Here is an 18,204-nt window from a genome sequence, read left to right as displayed (position 1 = left end):
AAAAAACTTTTTAGGCTTGTCAACTGTCAACGTAACTTCAGTGTGACACCAGCAGGGAGTAGTGGTTGCATTAACCTAACTGAATTAATGAAATGACTCAATCTTTCAGTTAATATACACTAAACAGTAACATCTAAATTAACTGGTATTATTCAAGTCAAAATGTATTTAATTATTTGATATCGCAGAATCCATTAATTTACATTAATATATACCACCAAAACGACTTTATTTGGGTTAAACCGGGTGGAAATATTGATGCAAAGTAACAATTGCATGTTACCACTTTATGCAGTGTATATGAGCTTTAAGCAGATGTATCTGGTTTACTTACAGTAATTTTTGATAGTTACTGGTAAAAGTGATAACATTTTCCTTGCATGTGAATATGTACATTTTAATAATTATTTTCAGAGGTTTTAAATATATTTTTCAACGTAAAAACATATTTCCACAATTATCATGAATTATTAATTTATAAATATCTTTTTGAGGAGTCACACCACAGGACATTGTACCACCTAACTTAACCTTGCTTTGTCATAAAAAGGTCAATTTATCTGATTTTAAGAGACCTATTGACCTTGACACACAGTCATGGTGGTTTAGATTGCTTTTATGTTTTGTTTTGTTTAGTTTTTCATGGTCAGCCAACGCATGCCTCCAGTTTGGTGGACAATTTTTATTTTATTTTAGGAATTTTGACTTTATACCCCTCAAGATTTTAATTCAGAAATTAAATACATGTTCATCGTAGATGAGGTGTATTCAAGGTGTATTTTTATACATTTTTTAAAAAATATATAAATCCGGACACAGATCCGTTGTGGTCTGATTAGTCATAACTTTGTAATGCAGGTGATTCATAGCCAAAGGGCCAAAAACAATTAGCAGTCCTAAACTACTTTGTTACATTACAGAGGTCACTGCACCACATGGTTTCAGTGCACTGAAATAAATTGTGCCATTCAGTGACCTTACTCTCATTTTTAAAGTTCAAATTCACAGTCATTACAAATCAAATAGAAAAACAGCAGATTAAATGGAATGGAGAGACTTTTTAAAGGCAGTAGACAACATCAAGCTAAATAAATTTGCTTTGTTGTGTTGTGTATCACTATTGTTGTGCTAAAGCTGCTATTGTGTGTTTAGCTCAATCTCAAGTTGACTTCCAGCCTATTGGACAGTACATGCATGTTTCTCCAAGAGATAATCTTCTGCCTTTACCTGCCTGGATCACGGAAGCGTTCAATGTCATAAGCACACCTTCATTGGCTCCTGCCCTATATGGTGGAGTGGGAAGTGTGCAGTCGACTCTAAAAGCTGATTATCTGCACTTTACAGAGGTGCTGTTTGGTGATTCCCATGAGACTTCATTAAAAGCACATTGGTAATTACCTCACCAGACACCATTCAGGCCACATGCTTTGCCCAGAGTCCACATACACACCAGCTCTGAGTGCCGTAATTAACTCGTGAGTTTAAACTCTCTCTGCGCTGAGCTCTTTGATTTATGCTGTATGACTCATGACCTGAATCCAAAAATGGCTGCTTTATTTAGCAAATCTGCAGTCATACTTTTTTTTATCTTTAGTCAGTTTCCTTGAAGGACGATATGATAGGTAGAGAGAAGTGCGATAAAATCTGAATATTTCTCTTGTGATTAATGTTTACAGCTGAGGTGGGTGTTATTTTCTGTTTTTCCCCTTTCTTTTCTTTCTTTTTTGTTGTTTTTTTATTATGATTGATATAATCATATAATAATGTAATATAATATAATACAATATAATATATCACAGATACTTAAAATATTATTGAAATAACCCATTTTATGTTTTTTTAATTATTATTTTATTTAACATTTTTTTCTAGCCATTTTAATTAAAGTTACATTATTTCCAATTAAGGTCATAAGTTTTGCTTTGATAATGCTTCCAAGTGGTTAATCACAATTATATGAAATCCATTATTAATCATCTAGATCAGTGGTTCCCAACCCTGGTCCTGGAGGCACCCCAACACTGCACGTTTTGCATGTCTCCTTAATCAAACACGCCTGATTCAGGTCATCAGCTCATTAGTAGAGACTCCAAGACCTGAAATTGGTGTGTCAGAGAAAGGAGACATGCAAAATGTGCAGTGTTGGGGTGCCTCCAGGACCAGGGTTGGGAACCACTGATCTAGATGACAGCAAGCAAGCACATTTAGATTTTTTTTTCTTTGTGACAGAAATGGGGCCAAGACTGCACTGGAATTATATCTCCCCATCTTAAAGGTGCATTTCAGCCAAAAATAAAAAATAAGAAAATAATAATAATTTTTAAAAAATGATGTCATCATTAACTCATTTTGTTCCAAAACTGCATAACTTTCTTTCTTCTGTGAAAAAGAAGGTATTTTGAAGAATGTTTTAACTGCTTTGTCCAAGCAGTAAAAGTCAATAAGGTCCAGACTATTCTACAAATATCTTCTTTTTTGGTTTCACAGAAAATAGACATACAGCTTTGGAACAACATTTTTTGGTGAACTATCCCTTTAGTGTGTTCCTCGCAACAAGTTTTTCCAAAGGAAAAAAAAAGTTTGCTTTAATCATTGTTATTTTAGTAGTATTTACTATTTATTAATATTTTGAAACAGTTTGTATGTTTATATTTTCAGTTTTCATTTTAAGTTTATTATATAATTATATAATATTATATATTTATTATTTTATTAATATTATATATTATATAATTCTATGAGTTTTATTTCTTAGCTTTAATTCTTTTAATTAAATTATTTTTTTATTTCGGTTGTAGTACTTTTAGTTTTTAAAATGTTTTATCTAATATTTATTTTTATTTTATTTCAGCTTTATTTCAAATACCGAAAATTATTTTTTAAAAGTTCTACTTTGTTTTAGCTAACAACACTGGTTTGAAATCTTCGATCAAAATGCCTAAAATACAGAAACAACTCATCTTAGTGAATGTTGTTCATCTTAGTGATGATCTGACAATGTTAGGCTAGCATGAAATCTTTTCATAACATCTTGTCACTTGCATAGAATTGCCCTTGACTATTTTCCTCCTCAGTTTTTTTTTCCCATCCTTCCTTTTTTTTATGTGTATTGAGCTGACACTGAAGGTCAGTACTGGTGGTATATGTGAGCACAGAGCAAGGTGAAGCGCTACCGCTAACAGCATTCATATTCATTTTCTTTTGTCAGGCACTAATAAGCTAGCGCTGATGCTACGAGGAAGCTCCACGCTGCCCACTGATGAGGATTGATTTACCCCTGAATCATCACATCAGCCCTCACATCCATTACAGATGGGCGTATTATCATACTTCACCTCTCGATATTTCATGAAGAGGCTTATAAAGCCTCTCCTCTTGTGTTTTATAGAGCACTTATTAAATCAAGAGAGCTGCCACAGAGATACGCAACCTCAAAAATAATTAAGGGCAAAGAACCGATTGTTCATAAAGGGGATAGTTGCTAATAATATCAGTTTGTCTAAATATGTATTCGTATGCAAAGTAGTCCATATGTCCAGGTATTCATCAGGCTATTATATTGCAGTAATAACTGTTATTTTGCAAATACCGGTGTAAAGGGTCCAAACTTTTTGCCACAACTGCTCAGTGTTGTTATTAATTAAAATCTAAAACTATAATTATTTTCGAAATTGAAATAAATAAATTGAAATAAAGCTGAAATCATGATGTAAATATTAAATGAAAAACTTAAACAAAAAATCAGAATTGTTGCATTGGCAACTAAATAAATCAAGTTGAAGCAGACTTGAAGCTGAAGTTGAAGTTGAAGCTGAAGTACTAAAATTACCAAAACTTAAACTGGAATAAAAATAAAGCTAAATGAAAATATTAAAATAATAATAATAATAATTAAAAAGGACATATGCACAAAACAAAATGACTAAAATGTTATCTAAAATGAAAACTGAACTTTTAAATCTTCAAAATATTATGCTGCAATTGTAAATGGCAAGGATATTATGTATTATTACTATTATTGTTTTTGCCATTATAATGGGTTTCAGGTGTTATTGTGTGCTATGATAGAGTCACTGAATCATTTACTCAAACTGAGTCGTTCATGACTGAGATGTTCAGAATTTGCATGTCTACACATCTGCTACGTAAATCCATAAAGAGTGTTTAAGCATCATAAGCATTTTCTTAACAAATGTTTAACAACAAAACAAACCATTTTTTTCTTCTATTTTGTCAACTGCTGAGCATTTGACAACAATAGCTAAAGGCATAGTTTGCTGTGAACTATCATTGCAGATCAGTATGTTGAATTCTAACATGAATGAATCATTCAGACTGTTTTTGTGAACTGAACCAGACAATTCATTGAGAAGATTCAAAAGAATGAGTCTTTCCTAAATTGGATATCAGTAGTTTTCTCATCAACACTCCGTGAAGAGCAAGCGCGGATGTCAGCATTTTCAGTGAAAACCTACTTCAGTCATGTTCATATGAACTATGACGCTTTTATGGTACTTTTGGGTCCTTTTTGAAGTTTGAAAGCATCAGTCCCCATTCGTTGTAATTGCCTGGAAAAGAATGAGCCATTTGTGTTTTTGTAAGAAGTCTTATGAATTTGAAACACCATGAGGGTGAGTATGCTGACAGAATGATCATTTTAGCTGAAGCTTCTCTTTAAATCAAACTAAATTTCCTAGTTCCTTATAAGCTACCAGTCAATGGCAAGTAATTTGATTTACTCGTCAAACCAATTCTTACACCCATTTGACGCTTGGCGAGTGTTATTTTGGACCCTGCCAGTGTGCTAGTGTGTGGCAAGGAAACTCTTACAGTTCATTTGAAAAGTGTACGCAGAGGCCTTGCACCAAAGTTGCTTCATTAAACGAATGCATTGTTAATTAATGCTAACATGGCTGATTGAATAGGCCACGCTGAACGTCTCTGGATGTGACATACTTTACTCCATTGTTGTGTTGTCATCAGTCAGTGTGTAATTTTCTGTGGTAATGCCAACAGTCTCAGTTGATCACGATGAGCTGAGAGATATAGAAAATGAGAGTGAAATTGAAGATAACGGGTTAGGAAAATCTGATACGCTTGTTTGATAAGCTAATAGCTTGTTTAATCTAGGCTACATATCGTAAATAAGACTAATAGAGCTGCAATTTCCAGTCTGTTCTTTCACTACAAGACAACTCTCAATCTAGCAATTATGAAAAAGTGGCCAGATTCACTGATGGAAACAGCGTGCAGGCTGAGCGTGCTGTTGCTCCTGTTGTTGCTAATTTTGAAAGCCAGTCTAGACTGAAAAGAGACCAGCTGGCAACTTTGAAATGGTTTATGAATGAAAAAGACTAGCTGCTGCTGTTTCTTTCTGGCTGTGAGAAGAGTTTGATGTGGCAGGTGGTGCTCTTTATTCTTTAGGAACAGTAGCTGGTGAATCTCTTCTCATTTTATGATGGCTAAAACTACAGAGACAACGGGGGGGTAACTGATCCAATATGTAACCCAGATCACCTCTCTTACTCTGTGCAGTCTGGGATTAATTGGACAGGAAAGACTTGGACGCAGTCAGTGCTACAAAATTCAATCCATTTTAAGAAAGAATCATTGCTCACTCTCGTTGAAATTATACATTTTAAACCTTAATCTTGGGATTTGTAGGTTTATGTATCAGTTTATATATAATGCATCAGTAAAATCGCTCTTAAGGTATGTTGGAATGGGGTTTGGGATCAGTTGTGCATTCCCACTGATGCATCGCTTGAGATGTTATATTGGTCCATGTTATTGTTTAAATAGCATGAAGGATTAATGAACGTGACTTTCAGCACAGTAAATACTCTTTGATATTGCGAGTCTAATAATCGTGATACATGTGTTTATTTAATCTTTATACAACAGTTAGTTATGCTCCACTAATTTGATTGTACAAATGGTGTTCTAACAGTGCTCATATTTTGTGTACCAGTGCAAGGCAAGGCAAGGCAAGTTTATTTGTATAGCACATTTCATGCACAATGGTAATTCAAAGTGCTTTACGTAAAAGAAAAGAAAAAAATAATCACAACAATAAAACAAGGAATAAAAGTACAGAAATAGGGAGCAAAGCGCAGAGCAGTAAGCAAGAACGTCCAAACGGTAGCGAAGCCGGAAGTTAAGTTATGCTAGAGCATTTTATGGTTTCTATGGATGTTTAAATGTGTTTATGTATGTATATACTTTAGCATATACTAGTAACACTAGTAAAAGTGTAACTGGGAATTTTATACAGTCTCTTTCAATCAATATCCCACATACAGTAATGTGTAAATTTGTACTTTTGAAATGGATATATGGCATACATAAGCATATGGCATACTGTTCAATACAGTAACTGTCATCCAAAATGTTGCCATAGTTTACTTTAGGTAATACTAACAAAGTGCACTGTTATATTGACAACATAACTAAGCATTTTGACTATCTTGTTTGTGAACAATGGCACAAGTACTTTTCATTCTGATGGCACTGATATGTTCATTGACATAAATACTTACTTTTGAGAGATGAAATAAAGATTTTGAGTAAGTTACAGGCTTTTGCAGGTAATCCATTGTGTGGTGCTGTTTGTACGAATTGTTTTGAGAAATGCACATACTTTTTTGCAAATATTAAGGATGATTTGAGAAATGCTCCAAAGCGACTGAGAAAAACTGTAAATGGAGTTCAATATGAAAGTCTGGGTAATAATAAATATTATGCTATAATATGCATACATAGAGTAATCCATAATAATTGGTTGTTCTATAATCCACATCAGGAGTATAAGAAAAGCATATTCAACAAAGTCCTGGATAAACAGGCTTATAAATAATGCATGTATTTGTTTCGTGAAGTTTGTGCGAAGACTGTTGTCTTGTTCAAGATAACTCCAAGGACAGGAGTTCAGTTTGACAGATATCCTTTTTCAAACAGCCGTGCACAGCTGTGTGAGGTTCCTCTTCACAGCAGTAAATGAAAGATAAATGTCAAATGACAAAAAGGTATACAAGCATACAAACACGAGTTGACACCAAAATATCCTAAAAGAGAAGTCTGCAATTTATGTGCTGCTAGCACCAATACAAGGACATGCTGACTGACAAGGAAATGATGACTGTTTTCAAACAGGTTAGGGGTTAGGTTTAGTTTTAGGGTTAAATTCAACTTTCGCATCTCATGAAAAAACAAACATATAAACAGTCAAGGGTCTGTGCAGAAACAGCACACATTTGCCTGTATGGTAGCATTATTTGTCCCTTTTCCAGTGAGTTGAAAGATTATTTATTACCAGGCTTTTTGTGCTGGATATGAATTTATGCATGCAGAGCACTGTATAACCTCCTGTAATCATAAATCACAACTTGATCTGATATTGAGATGTATGGCCACTTCTGACTCAGAGACCTCCACGGGCTGCAGACATTATTCTGAATAGGAAACCGTTTGAATGCTAATACAGATGCTGCTTAGATGGCTAGTGGGAGTGTTTTTGTAGATTTCTGAACTGAAAAAGAGGCTCATTTCTAGTTGTGCAATCAGTCTATCGTTGAAATCCTCATAATTATTTAACAAATGGACATAATTGCACTTGAATATGGTAAATGTAGTGTTGTGGTGAGCTATTGCATATAATATACATACTTTTTAAATTATCTTCTGTTCAATGACTGTATTGTTTTTCAATAACAATAAGAAATTACACACAGATAGATAGATAGATAGATGTGTATGTACATACAGTGTGTACACAAGTATGTGTAGTTACCTATTATATCACTATGTGTGCTATTTTAAATGCATTGTAAAAACTGAGACATTTCCAAGGACTCCTCCAGCCAGGGACAATCCCCTTTTATTGGCGACTTGTCCCTGGCACGTCAGTCCTTGGAAATGTCTCAGGAAAACATCCCCTATTGTATGTTTGAATGAGAGAGAAAAAGAGAAATACTTTGTTACTACGAAGTTTCTGTGTGTGGTTATGTGCATGTGTTGATATTTCTAAGGAGCATGCAGTCAACTGTATCTGCAGATGTTATGGCACAGGCTTTTTTGACTGACACCCCTAACAAAGGTGAGCAGGTGCAAAGAGGTGCAGATCTCACCACATCCTTATGTGTGTGTGTGTGTGTGTGTGTGTGTGTGAGAGAGAGAAAATGTTCACCCTGTCTTCTTTTAAATTCCATCTTCATCTCCGCGTCCTCCTCCTACAGGCTGGCACACAGTGTTCATGTAAAACACTTCTGGATTACTTTAGCATTCTAATGAGGGATGTGTACCTGTCTGCCTTGTTTCAGAAGGATTACATAAACCTCTCAATTGGGCATATTCAAGGCCTTTTTATCTTCAAGCATCCCAGCCAGAGATTGCATCTCACACATGTTCACTGTCTGGGTCATCAGAATGATCTACAACACTGTGATCTCAGACAAGCAGCCCTGTTGCATCTAAATGGATGGCGGTTGGAAGTAATGTCACTGGTTTAATACAGTGTGTGCCTGATACTGTTTAGCATCACTCCATAAACACTGAAAGTGATGTCACTGCAGGGTTCATGATGCTTATCACTGCTTGCCTGCTGTTCACTGTGAGAGCTGAGGTTTAATGACACAATCAGGAGACTTGTTACTATTACATTTAATGCATTTCGCAGACGCTTTTATCTGAAGCGAATTACAACGCATACAAATTTAGTCTTTTGTAGTTTGTTTTGTTTTTATTTTGTTGTCATTTAGAGGGGTTTTATTTTCCAAAATAGGTTATACCACAATAATAGACCGCTATGAAAAAATTGCAGGCTCCACATAGAGTTGCACAGAAAACACTGAAAAAATAACAGAAAATGTGTATAGACTGTGATAAAAATTGCTGCCTGTCCAAAAGTACCACCAGTACTCAGTCAGTGAATGGGACAATGGGTGTGCTGTCATTACTAATTCAAAATACATAGATAATTGATTTATTTATGTTCCTTGGGATCTAAATACAAGTGTTGCTGGCCTCTTTATGAACAACTTGATTATCTTGATTAAATTTACATGCTTACACTTGTGACATCACATCGTGTGTTGTCGGGTGGTTGTTTAAAAATAAAAAATCACATTTAAATGTGGAAATAAGATGTTGCCACTACACTTGATTTCCATCTTTAGCTACATTCATTTTGGAGTAGGTCACAAACCAAGTATGTCACATCCTCTCTAAGGGTCACATCCATTGTTTTGTTCAATGAGGGACTGATTGGCGATTATTTATATATATATATATATATACACACACACACACACACACACACAGAAATATGTATATATATATACTGTATATATAATTTTTTTTTCTTTTTTCCTGTTCTTCACTTGCATACATATAGAGAGTGTTGTAAATTTATTTTGAAATTCAAAGCAAAGCTTTTATTTTCTCAGCCAACCTACAAGATTACTTGGTCTTTTTTCCTTTATTCTGCTATTTACTGCATAAATCATAAATACATCCGTAAATCAAGCTTGTGTCACATACATTTAAGTCCTTTGACATGCCACATGGTTGTTTTTGTCTTGAAGAGTCACCTTTAGCATTAACCAGGTCAATGCATGGTGCCTGACAGCTTAATGATGGTGAAGTTATGGCCCGCTGACAGTGACACATATCTCCACCCCAGTGGATAAGACTGCAAGATGAAATATTGGAAAAATAAAACAGAAGGAGGTTAGAAAAATGTGCTGAATCTCTAGTAGAACAACAAAAAAGTGGGAGGCAGATAGACAGAGATGATTAAAGATAAAAAAGGGTTACAGAAAGAAAACATTTCTGTAGTCTAAGCATGCAAAAAGAAACACTTCAGATAGTCCAGATGAAAAGACCTGTTTAAGAATAGACTAACCAGGATGGTTTATACTGGTTAGTGCTGGTTTGGTAATTATGTAGTCTAGCAGATGAACCATAACAATCAAGAGTGATAGGCCTACTGTATTCATCTCAATAGCAGGACTGCAAATCTGATATTATTTTTATACAGCAGTTCAACAAACAAAAAGTTAATGTTCAATAACCACATTTTGCCAATTACTTTGTCTGTTTTTGCTCCACCAAACAAAACAGTTTCAAGCCAGAGCAGATCGAACTGCTGCATGTTTACATAAAGCACAGGCAGTGTTTAGTTCCTGAATGAATCAGCGTTTCGAATGACTCATTTATTCGTTTTGTTACTTAATCAGTGTTTTAAGCAAATCGTTTAAATAAATGGTTTAATGACTGGCTCATGCAAACATTAACTAGTTTTGTTTTGTTTTTGAACGAGTGGGTTGAATGGATGAATCAGCTGAATGAATGACTCACTCATAAAACAGTTGTTTGTCTCCACTTACTGGCATATCGATGTATGTCACGCAAATGCAGACAAGCAGAGTAGCATTTTACATAGAACGCGCATTTGCATTTAAAATGCGAGGCACAGGACAGTGGAATAAAGAAACGCAAAGTTTAGAGACACGTTTTTATTTATTATTTTTGAAGTTACACTTCTTTTAAGTGCAGCAGAGACGCTGCAAAAGACGTGAGTGCAACTGTCAAAAACGTCAGTCTAGCACATATTTACGTAGAAAATGAAAATAGACTGGAACACTCTGTTGTATATAAGTTTATATAACAATGCTGTTGCGCTGCTAAACTTTTCATACGTACAAAAAGGCACAAACCTTAGGAATTTGTATTTACCGAAAAATAGTACAACACTGTGGATCATCTCCCAAAACACAATCCTCAGCAGAGGTATTTTTCACTGTTCTCCAGCTTTCCTGTAACCCAGATAGCTAAAGCAGATGTAATTTGTGTAGGCACTGTGCTTATACAGAGGTTGTATAGAGACACTGAAAAGATCCTCCACTGACACATCTTCATGTATCACTGTCTCCAACTGAGCACTGTTGGGAGCCTTTGCCACACACAAGAGCCTCTGGGAAATCAGCTTCCACCGTGCAAGGGATTGTCTCTCATCCCAGTTCGCTGTTTCATATCCAAAAAAAAAAAAAAAAAAGTTTGGGGAATTTCTGGACGCTACTCGACTCCATTATTGGCTTGGATGGCTCATTGCTCTCAGTGTGATATTGTCTTTTATAATAAATTTGTATTTGTCTCATAGCAGATGCAGAGAGGTTCAGCCTAAATTCAATGCTAAGCTGATAATTTGTGCTTTAAATAATTCTGTGATTATGTTTATCCGTCAATAATTAACAGATAAAAAGTCAATAATTGAATTAACTGTAATGGTGTAAAATAGATAGCGGTTTCTGGACTTATTTTGAATCAGAGCCCCTGTCTGTCTGGAACTGGCTTGTGCTGAGAGTACTTAGAGATACAAGAATGGGGACACTTAGGGTATACCTCACCTAATCGTGTATCCTAGCAACCAAGTGATTTTCTAGACCTCCCAGGATTAATGAGCTTTATGGGAAAGTGTGTGTGAGTTTGTGTCTGCGGATCAGATATAATCTGCATCACTTGGCTATTTGTGGCCAGCGATAGAGAGATAAAAAGACTTAGTGCATCTAATTATGGTAACACTTTAGAATAGGGAACACATATTCACTATTAACCAAGAGTTTTCCCTCAATTAACTGCTAATTTGCTGCTTCTTAATAGTTAGTAAGGTAGTTGTTAAGTTTAGATATGGGGTGGGATTACAGGATCTAAAATATGGTCATGCAGAATAAGGCATTAATATATGCTTTATAAGTACTAATAAACAGCCAATATGCTAGTAATATGCGTGCTAATAAGCAACTAGTTAGTAGTTGGAATTGGTCCTTAAAATAAAGTGTTACCCTAATTATTTATATTTGACGAATATTTATGTCTGATTGCAAAGCCCCGTCAACATTCTGCTCGGAGCAATTATGTGCATCTAAGGAGCATGTAAGGAGTGCATGTAACAACAACTGACATCAGGCAGACTACGTTATGAGTCTAAATGAGAATTTATTTTAGGAGATGAAATTAGAAGTCCAAATATTTGGGCTTGACTAGATGTTCTAGATATTTCCAGACCCCATCTGGATTTGTGACTAAAGACTGGAATACACTACACAACTTTTCACATCTGAACAGCAACACACTTGTTGACTTTTTAAATGGTAGAGAAATGGGTATCACAATACCAGACTTTCAAGTCGTTCCGAACTCAACAAACTCACACAGAAACATGCGCCTCATTGCTAGTAGATACATGACAGATGAAAACAATATGTGTTGTAAAATCAACTAAAAATATCAAACCTATTCGATATCCTTTGACTGGATGGAATTATAGTCTGTGCCTGTCATACACTATGTAGTTTTCTGTGAATTCTATCAACTCAGAATTGCACACTGGCTCTGACTTTCAGCAGCAAGCGTCAACTCATTCAGACTGTAAATCTGGGCTAAAATTTGTGTAGTATATTCCAGCCTTGAAGGAATAATTCACCCTAAAATGAAAATTTGCTGAAAATTTACTCACGCACATCACTTGCTCACCAATTGATTCTCTGCAGTGAATAGGTGTCGTCAGAATGAGAGTTCAAACAACTGATGAAAGCATCACAACAATTAGTAAATTTTCATTTTTCAGTGAACTATTCCTTTAACTGCAGCATGAGCAGTTTGGACATGAACTTTACAAAGGGGTTGAAGTTCAAGCCAGCAGGTGCTTTTTATTCCTGCCATTTGAATATTTGGTTTTCATAAGGATGTAAATGACTCAGGGAGCCACGTTTTAGCTGTAGGGGCCACAGACCGGATGTGATTAATAGCGGAGGAACCATTTGCTCTATTAATAATCTTTTGTAGCACATTCATAATGGATAATGACTTTGTGATAGGTGGATATGAACGGCTGACTGGCAGGAAGATAGTTCTGTTGTTCTGATGGATTAGTCTCCTGGTGATGATAGATGATTCTCTGGCATTGGAGGACACTATCATACATGCTTGAATGCTGAAACAACTTTTGTGTTCTTTATATTATTAATGAATAACCAAAATATTGTGAGTGATGTTTGCATTACAAATGCTTTGGTAGGTCGTATACAGAAGAATAGAAAACAATGCTATGCAAATTATAAAATGCGACTAACAACATAATTATGCAGCCAAATCAGGCAGGCGAGGACAAGTTGCCTAACATGACCTCATCCTCAAAAACCATTAGGAAAACTATGGAAAACAATAAGACCCAGACTATATGAAATACTGGTACATTTCCAATGAGATTAAACTTGGGTTTGTGCCACTATGCATTTTATTGCAGCGAATTATTGGCTACTGAGAGCATGAAACCATGGAAAAGACTTGTAGAAAACAATTACATTAAACTATTATTATTATTATTTTCAGCAAGGATTGATTTAATGATCAAAAGTGACAGTAAAGACATTTATAGAGTATCAAAAGATTTCTAATTAAAATAAATGTGGTTTTAAATTTCTATTCAGTAGTTTTTTTATATTGCTCAGAATTTGGTCATATTTAAGTTATTTTGGTTTCTAGAAATGATAGGTGGCATATTCTATTCTGTACCTGTATTAATCAGAATTTTCGGTCATATAAACCCTTTATTCAGAATATCCACCATAACTTTCATTATGTCTATGCATGAATGCAAACATACAGTATGATGTATATGTAAACATTGTCACTGTTTCAGAGCACCATTTTTTTTCTACAAAAAAAAAAACTATGTATAGAGAGTGGATATAGATCTGATTAAATGTCTGAAATTATTTTTGAGGACTCTGAAGTTTGAGAGCTCAGTTTATTTATGCATAGAATAGGCATAAATTGATGTTGTTATGACACTTGGTGGTTGAAATGACCTTTAGGTTTATCCCAAGCAACCTCTCAAATGTTCTCTCTCATCGTTCCACTCTCCCTCCCGCCACTGCTTTTTACCCTTTCCTTCTTTGAATGCTAATAAGTAAACAGCACACTTTCTTCGCACAAGGGCGGAAAATACTCCACTTTCCTCTTTACTCATGCTAGAGTCTTCTTTCTTTCAGACGGTAAGAACACAGGCTCCAATAAGTCTATTTGAAGGCAGCTGCTGTGTAATTGAATTTGTTATTAGTTGAACTGTTAGTAAATTAAAAATTGATCTTGGGGAACGATCTACGAAAAAAGGAAATACCACCCACCCTGAAGCTCACACTTACTTAAGGAGCACTAGAAATAGTTAATGCTTAAAGGAATGTTCTGAGTACATCTGAACACAAGTATAAGTCCGGTACAAGTTACGCTTGATGTTGATTTACCACAAAATCATTGCGACTCATCCTTCATTTTCTTAAAAAACAAAAAAACACTTACAGTGGAAGTGAATGGGGCCAGTCTGTAAACGTTAAAATACCAAATGTGTTTTAACATTAGTGTAAATGTAAAGTCATATCAAAATAATATTTTATATCTATTACTTTTAATTATTATTGGATATTTTCATAAGAATAAACTATATTTATAATGCAATGATAATCGACATATCATATCGATAATCGATAAGCCTTTATCACAGGACAGAATACTATAAAATAATATATTTTCTGCCTCATTCTATGATAAGAAGTCACGTCAGATCACAAAATGAAGTTATTTCAAACACTCAACATTATGAACTGAGTTTGGAGTAAAAATGTGTCATTAAATTTTCTCTTTTGTTGGACAGTCTTAATGTAACTGCACTGTAAAAAGATGATTCAAACAACTCACATTTCTGCTTTTACGCCCTTTTTTCCTGTTTAGGGTAATCATTATTATTCCACAAGTGCTGTCAACCAAACTTAACTTGAACCTGGAATATTCCTTTAAATGCCAAATCTTTGAAGCAGTCTGTCAGCATGAACATCTGGAGATATGCACACAAACACATGCACAGAAACACAGAGATTCACTGGCACTGGTGCCAGGAGGGTCACTTCCCATTTAAATGTCAGTCGCTGTGTCTCCAACCTGGTGTCAGTAAATTCATTACACCGTATGTGCACAGATTACCTGCTAATTAGCATCTTGCTTACCACCTGCCAACAAACCGTTAAAGCATATTAAACTGCTTGTGGCCACTTAGCCATGAGGATGAGCCACATAATCTATACCAACCTCCAGTCACGGTTTTTATAGAGCTCTTGCTCTGCCTTAAAATTTTATAACCTGTAAACTCTTTAGAGAAAATGACACTATGAGGGTTGACAGCACCGATGCCTTGTCATCTAATTAACCGCACCATGTTGTTCACCCGATAGACGGACATTAACATAATCTGCATAGCGTAATTAGGAATCACAAGGGTCTGCTGCCGCTAAACAGGCTGTAGTGCCTCCTGGAAGGGAATGTACTGACTGAGGCTGCAGAGATTTATGAGACGGCTAGAGTTCAAAGACAGCTCTCTCCATTTCACAAAAACAGTGCAGATCAGCTGAACGAACATGGCTTTCCTGGGTCCTTCTGTGGCCTGATGGGTAGAAAGGGTCTTGCATTCCTGCTCTCAATGGCTCATGTCTTGGAACTATTTATAAGTTGCCTCACAACAAACAGAACAGCTTGGGAAGTTCAATGGGAAGATTTTCAGGCTGGCATGCTTGACTCAAGTATAAAGTCTATAATTCATGCAAGCGAGTCCAGCAGGGTGGCTTAAAACTCTTTAACATATTTTTTTTTCATGGCAAGTTAGGCACTACAAGGTTTTAGGGGTGACAAGAAGTTTATTCAAGTGTGCTCTTCAAAGTTTATCCAACTATGACCTCTTCTGAAAACCCCACAAATGTGAAATGGTTCATTGATCCCTGTTATGCTGATATGTTTTTCCTATCAAGAACCTCCTGTAAGATTCCCGCTACTAAAAGGTCCTGGGTCAAAAGAAAATTGGTGTCAGGCATCAGAAGTGTTTTATGTTCCCTGTGTCATGTCTGGACTTGTTGAAGTGATGTTGAAGTGTTTCCTGTGCCATGTTTGTAGTCAGTTTGTAGTTTTCCCCCTTGATTAGTCTCCCCAGGTGTGTTTTGTTAGCTCAATTCATGTTTAATTCATGTTATTAATATTCCCCTCTTTAAAAATCACAATTCTCTACAGCCCATCCCTATCCATGACCATCATGAATCTACAGCCTCTGAAGTCCTCCCCGCTGCTGAAGAACAGCTGGAGCAGGACGTCCTCCAACCTCAGGATGTGAACACTCCAGTTGGTTCCACTAAAGATGACAACACAGAAGACAAGGGTAAGTTCACTTCTATATTCCAAAACATAATACACACACAGTCATATATACTGTATTATATTACATGTTTTTCTTTAACTTATACTGTTTAGCATTAAATCATTCTGGAATGTTTGCTGAAATTGTTGGATGTGGTATGGCCATATTTTTTTCCACCAGCCACCACTGATTTTCAGTATTAATATAAAATAAAATAAAATAAACAATTTACTTGTTTTTTTTCATAAACTAAAACGTGGGATAAGTATATACTGTAGCTAGTAAACTAGCAGTATGCCTATAACTTTAATTGCAATAAAGTTGTATAGTTGTAATTCAAAATAAAAGCTTTACAAACTTTACTAAATGTAACTAATGTTACACTTAAAGTACACTTTAAATGTGTTTTATAAACTAAAACATGGGACTAAAATTTAGTCAGAAGAAGTACTGAAATAGACACTTATGTATATTACTGCATTGATTTTAGCATACTTACTAAATAAAGTGTACTTGGAAAATGTACTTGAAGATTACTTACATACTTTTGAACATTACTTATTTTGTGTAGGAGGAATACTCAAGTTATATTATAAGGTAACTTTCTAAATTGCTGACTTGCCATCTGTTGACCACAACAATGTCCTAGTTAATGTAAATGTCAGTGTAATGGGTGTTTAGGTCAACATACCTGAATATGTTGTGAATATGTAAATGTTACCTTTTAACTTGTGTAACAAGTGACCTCAACGTAAGTTGGAGCAATGGACCAGTTTCTAGGTAAGTGGAGAACAGAATTAATGATGGCAGTAAATGAAATCACACAACCATGTAAAGAGAATAATTTGAAAATATATATTGTAATTCAACAGTCACATAAACAACATGGACCAGAATTAAACCAAAGAAAAATAATAAAATTGATGCACAACCAATGAATTCTGTGTTGTCTTTCTTTCCCTCTTGTAACAAATGGTAATAAGGATTGATTTCTTTTTCTTCTCTTAAGTAGAACTTTAACCTAATTTATTTCTGTTTCCTTAAGTCGTAGTAATTTTGAAAGCCTTTGATTTGATCTTGCTATGTTTCGATAGCTATTAAACTTCACTGTCTTTTGGATTTAGAGTTTAGGATTTTTATCCTATTTTGCTATTTGATTCACAATTTCGTATACTATTTTAGACAAACCAAAGAAAATTCCATGAACAAGGCACAACGGCATATAACCACAATTCAAAGTAACAATTTAAGCAAACCGGAACATCTTATCACAACTAAAATGTTCAAAGGAAATCCCAAAATTTACATCTGATTCACATTCAATAACAGTCAATCAAAATACCCTTGTTAGAACCCTTTTTTTTTTTTAATTGTCTTTGAAATCGTCCAAAATATCCTTTAAGATGTCCAGTGGGTGAGTGCAAATTCAGTTAAATCCTACCAGTTCAAACAAGTGTCCTGCAAAAAAGAGATGTCCTCCCAGCTGAAGAAAAGTTGACGTAACGAATAATTGATGCAACGAATTGTCCACGTGTCACAGCAAAGATGTATCCTTCCAGGTTCAGGAATCAAAATTCAAGTTTGGGTGGCTCGCCATCTCAAATCCACAAAGGGGGTTTTCACTCAAGCAATAAACCTGACCTGTTTTACCAAAACAGTGTCATTAACATTCAATGCAATTTCTTTTAAACTTTTCTTGCTCTTTAAACTGTTTAAACATCCATCTCAACTTTCATGAGGGACGAGTGTCTTCTTAACAGAATATTGAGGATGTGTAAATTATATTCATAACTAAACAGAATATGTCATTCAACATTTCACAATAATTAATATTAACTAGTGCGGTGTTCAACATATCGATACGACGATGTATCGTCACAGAGATTTGACGATACGAGTATCGATACAGCTGGCCCAGTATCGATATTGTGGCACGTGTGCAGCAGTGGACCGCGCTTAATTTGTTTAAA

At 35.2% G+C, this 18,204-nt stretch overlaps 1 long non-coding RNA gene across 2 annotated transcripts in view; it reads right to left on the bottom strand.

Annotated features, from left to right (window-relative positions):
• Positions 1 to 15,723: 15,723 nt before the first annotated feature.
• Positions 15,724 to 18,204, bottom strand: part of LOC107674046 (uncharacterized) — an 11,270-nt gene continuing 8,789 nt past the window's right edge. For both annotated transcript variants that reach the window (XR_001632469.1, XR_001632468.1), the window contains exons 2-4: positions 17,676 to 17,875; positions 16,956 to 17,010; positions 15,724 to 16,228 (exon numbers count right to left, since the gene is read on the bottom strand). This is a non-coding gene — a long non-coding RNA (uncharacterized LOC107674046). The remainder of the gene's footprint in view (positions 16,229 to 16,955; positions 17,011 to 17,675; positions 17,876 to 18,204) is intronic.

This window comes from Sinocyclocheilus anshuiensis, unplaced genomic scaffold (assembly GCF_001515605.1).
Source record: "Sinocyclocheilus anshuiensis isolate Anshui unplaced genomic scaffold, SAMN03320099.WGS_v1.1 scaffold544, whole genome shotgun sequence".
NCBI lineage: Eukaryota > Metazoa > Chordata > Actinopteri > Cypriniformes > Cyprinidae > Sinocyclocheilus > Sinocyclocheilus anshuiensis.
Note: the sequence above shows the minus strand (reverse complement) of the source record. Positions and strands in the feature narration are given on the sequence as shown.